The sequence below is a fragment of the Opisthorchis viverrini genome, assembly GCF_000715545.1.
Source record: "Opisthorchis viverrini unplaced genomic scaffold opera_v5_171, whole genome shotgun sequence".
Taxonomy (NCBI): Eukaryota; Metazoa; Platyhelminthes; class Trematoda; order Opisthorchiida; family Opisthorchiidae; genus Opisthorchis; species Opisthorchis viverrini.
The window spans coordinates 894653-899679 of record NW_008751829.1 but is presented as its reverse complement, the minus strand read 5'-3'; positions in this window follow the sequence as shown (position 1 = coordinate 899679).

Here is a 5027-nt window from a genome sequence, read left to right as displayed (position 1 = left end):
CCTACTGAATCGTAGTCTCGACAGATATTTTGAATTCCAAAATATCTTAACACACTATCAGAAGTTTTCGCCTAGACAAAAACTGCACTACCGACTTGGTTAGTAAGGCACAAACGTCTGATCCAGTTGGTATTCGAGATCAAAGGCTGTAAACTGATCCGGCAGAATTGTTAAAAAAAACAAGCCGAGATGCCGTTGATCGCTTGTGCTTAGCAGTAATTTGATCACCTGTCGGTGCGATGACCTAGTAACGGTTGAAATCATCTTTCGCCCGACGAAAACGCGCCGTCTGCTGATCCGGAAGATTGTTAAAAAAAACAAGCCGAGATGCCGTTGATCGCTTGTGCTTAGCAGTAATTTGATCACCTGTCGGTGCGATGACCTAGTAACGCTTGAAATCATCTTTCGCCCGACGAAAACGCGCCGTCTGCTTGTTCCTAGTCTACCGGAAATAGGTGAGTTTGTGCTTATAGGAACAGAAGTGAACTTATGAGATTCCAGCCATGATAATATGTCTCGGTCTGTCACCTTTGTAGCTTCGCTTGTCCGCCGAAAAGTTTTATAGCCGAGGTTGTAAGGACAGTAGATTTGGCAGTTTTGATTCAAAGGCTTGAGTTTAATGCTTCGGACTCTGATAGTGCTGTGTCTGGAGGGACATGGAGATCGGTACCCGCGTGAAAGTCAAGCACATCACAATTCAAACAAAACTATGAAAAATAAATCTGCCCAGTAGTTTTCGAAAGGTCCGTGTCTAAGATGAGTTGATGGATGGGTCAGTCGATTGGCAGGAATAAATTTTAAACCGAAAAAACATGAGTCTAGGATGCGGTAATTGAGTGATGGCCCCCAGTTGCTTCGTAAGTCGGATATTCAGAGCTCGAATCCAGACACGGTCAAGGATTTGTACCACTGATTATGTGAAATAGGACTGAAACATGCCTAAGTTATCCCATCGCTTTCTAGGTGACTAAGATGAATAAGCACGACAGGACAAAGAATCACTGAGCAAACTAGTGCTCTTGAAAGCAAACCTCGAAGTCCCCTAATTCGTAAAGGGTTTAACTAGTCAAAAAACTAAGTAAACCAGGAGCTTGTTTAATAGTCGATAGTTTTTTTTAAAAAAAGTGTCGAGAAATTTTTATATATAGGACTGAAGACGGTACATGAAAGTATACTCCGGGGTTTCAAACAAAAGGTCACATGGTCTTAAGAGTACACAATAATGTCAAAAGTTTTCGAGGCTCCCGATATTCCACTGCTGATTTTGCCCTTCTTGGGCTCATCAGGTAGGCACGATCCTCGAGTTTCAGTCAGCCCCTCCCCCACGAAAACTACTTTTTTTTTATAAAAGGTGACTTTTATTGGACGAAATGTCGGTTTGTGGAGCTTGATTAGACCCTCCCTGTCAAGTCCAGCAATCTTTCACTAAAGTTTCTACAGAATCGTTAGATATGCTTTACAAGTTCCCTTACCCGCAATTGAATGAATGGTATCCGTATAGGAAAATCCGATCAGCTGCCGTTGGACCGCCGAGAGCCTGAGCCCTGCCAAACTGCTAATAATGGTCCGCATGGTGTCGAGGGTGGTGCCACCCTTCAAGCCGATCTATAGTCTGCGGAATCAGACCGGCGAGCTTACAATTAGAGGCCTGTCGCCAGTCGTCGGTAAGTCTAAGCGTAATAGCGTAGCCCTGAGACCCCCGGCGAATTTTAGGGCATCACGTTTTGACTACTTAAGTATATTTGTGAGTAGCAAGAATTAATTGGACCAATATAGTGGCTTTGCCGGATAGAGTTGATCCGTGGTCTCAAAGGGTCCCTACTGCGAGTCTCTGCCTTCCGCTGAATCACCGCAGCGATGAAGCCACTTTCATGGAGTTACTAATGGTAAGGCAGCTTAATAAGTATGATTGCTAAATTCAAACGCCTTTGCATTCATTTATTTAGCAAATCCGAGAGTGGGCCTGGTAGTTACGTAACCCATGACGAGCGTCCTTCGTGAATTCCTTAAGTTTTCAACTAATGTTACAACTCCTTCGCCTTTTTCACGTAAAAATGTCCCAAAGGGCCGCCAATTAATGTACCACCAAAGTTATAACGGCCTATTCGGGGAAATTCCGTTAAGTATAGATTGTTGTTCTTTAGCGACAATGGTCATCGAGATGCTGATTGTGAAATGGATCAAAAACCCAGTTCATTCAACCTATCTGCATAGCATTTTGATTGCCACGGGAGGCCCACCCGAAACTCAGCTGCACTGTTCGTTTTTAAGCAGTTCCTGAGCAGTTATTAAGCAGTAGGTTAGTGTTGATACAAGGTCTGAAAGACCCATCCAACCTCCGCTTGCATTTTAACATGTCCATATGACCGAGGGTGCACTAAGGAAAATAATTCTCTTCCGAATGACTCACTAGTTCTTTGAGAAATTGAGATACGTTCGATTTTGAAGCCTTTAAGATTTGTATCTAGCCTTCCTTCAGGCCTCCTAATGAGGTGCCAGGCCCTCTGTTGAGTTGAAATGGAATCTGACGTTTTTGGTACGTACCTGATTTCCAGCTGTATTATTCAGTTGACCGGACAAAACTTTGCTCCGGGTTGCTAGCTTCAGTCGTTTGTCGGAAACGCTGCATCCAGGGAGACTGGTTTTTACACCAGTTACTTTCAATCCAGATAATGTCTGTCGTTCTGGATATTCGATATTCAGGGTTGGGTGTGCCATTTTTGAGCAGATATTACAAATCAAACGGCTTATTCTGATTGGAGACTCTGTCGCACAATTTAGATCAACCCAAGCTGAAAACCCGAGATTCAATATACAGAATTTCATTTAGTGATCCAATGGTGAGTGGCGTTCGAGCTAATTACACTGCTGATCAGCCGGTGGTGACCGAACGGTTTGGCTTTCAAACCACTAGCTGGGAGGTCGTGGCTTTGAAACCACCATTGAAGTTTCGTGAGATGCGCACTGCTGATGATTCCCAATAAGGATGAAACAGCTGTATCGTACATTGCTTCTCAGCTCCTCATTTACGCGAGATGTCTCCATTATGAATCGTTTGTGTGCCAGAGAACGTCTCCTTCAGGATGCTTTACCGCCATACGTCAGTGAAGGGCATACAACGGCTAGACAAACTCACAGTCTTGAGGTATTCGCACAGGTGATGGTTACTGCAGATAGTTTCTGAGAAAGGCTAAATACTTTGTCAGCTTATTCTGAAGAAGTCATTTGTTTTTCATAAAGGAAACTACTCACAAGGTTGCTGAAAACTCTTCGACAGCCCACGACCGGTTTCGCCCTTCTTGGGGCTCATCAGGTAGGCGCAGTCCCCGAGTTTCCATCAACCTTATGGTCTACTTGAACCCTAATTGGACTGTTTTTGAGAAATACACTCATTTGCAAGTCAATTTGGTTTTCACGAGAAACTCAACTGAATCTCTCGTTTGTGATATTCTACATATCATAAACGAGAGATTCAGATGAATCTCTCGTGAAAACCTATTTGATTTGCAAATGAGTGTATTTCTTGAAGTCATTTGTTCTTTTTTGATGGGCAGCATCACCAGTGTGGAAGTTGCTCTCCTTAGGTTTATTTCACACATCCCATCCCGAGCCCATAGTTTCAACCTCTGATCTGACAACTTCTGAGTGGAGGCTGACTTATCTGAAAGTGCAATGACCCATTTGAAAGTCTGACTTCCAACAGTAATGTAGAAGACGAATTGCGAGGTTCACTGAGTTCTGGATTTTTGTACAGTCATTTCAACCGTGTTATATATTGCCTTTGTGGTGACGATCAACCATTGAGCTGCCAGGCTGTGCTGTTCTAAAAGTCCAACCCTTCTAAGCCACCCTTCCTTACAGTTTGATGAATCACGCGGTGACGCAGAACGCTACACTTGAAACTCCCGGGCTTCATTGTGGTTTACAGCTTATACGATAGTGATAGATTCGAGAAAACACACGGAAATGGTCGGTGGGTCAGAGAACTTCATTAATGTCTCCAAATGGTCTTTGCAAAAGGAAACACTTGGATCCATCCTACCTTAACCAAACCTAGGCCCATTATGAACCATCGTTGAGTAAGTAAATCTCAAGTGTCTTAGGGGTTACTCTCACTTTCACTGTCGTGCCACAGATGTGTCCCCTACCTGAGCTTCTTTGCATGTTCGTTTGAGTTAACCTGTACTCCATTTCAGTGTTTGGCTTCTTTTGCGTCGGGCCAAGGTTTGTACATCATTCAGATACGGGCATCCCGATTAGGACACCCCTGTCGAGCGCACTAACTTTTGCAACATAATCGAATGACATAAACATCGCCGCAAATGGATTAGGAATATTTCTTTAAGCGAACTGATACTTTTTGTAGTTCACTCTCACAGCCAACATGTAGTGCTCACATCGTCAGATCCCGTCAGAATTTACGACGAAGAACGCCATGTGGCTGTCATGCAGATGGATTCTCTGTCCACGTCACATTGATCGTGGATTCTTTGGCTTTATGTTTTCTGTTAGCTGGCCAGAATATGGACTCTGATTAAACCACAGTAAGCAAACGTTCGTGGACGCATAATTCGGTCGTTGGGGGTGCATGCAGTGTCCAAGAATCTGATCTCAGTTTGCCGCTTTAGACAGTTTTAAGGACAGCGATAAATGCTGATACAGGATTTTCTTCTGTTTTTACCAGTCTTGCCAGTTGTTAGCTCTTAAAACTCGTTCTGCTAGCCATCAACGGATATACTCATATCAATACATCCAGCTTGACTCTAACTGATAGAGGTCCGTACAAATTCTTCATTGGTGAGGTTTTGCGAGTCTGTACAGCGGGAACATGCCTAATTGGCGTGCCCACAACGAGCGAAACCCGTAGTGTGGCCCTCATCAACCAAGGTCGATTAGTTAGATATCTTGAACTTGTTAGTGCTCTAGCTCTGGCGTAATTAGGCTGATCAGCAGAAGGTAACAATCACTAACAAATGCCTGTCTTACTAGAATGTGACCAAAGTGCACTTGATAAAAATAGATACAAA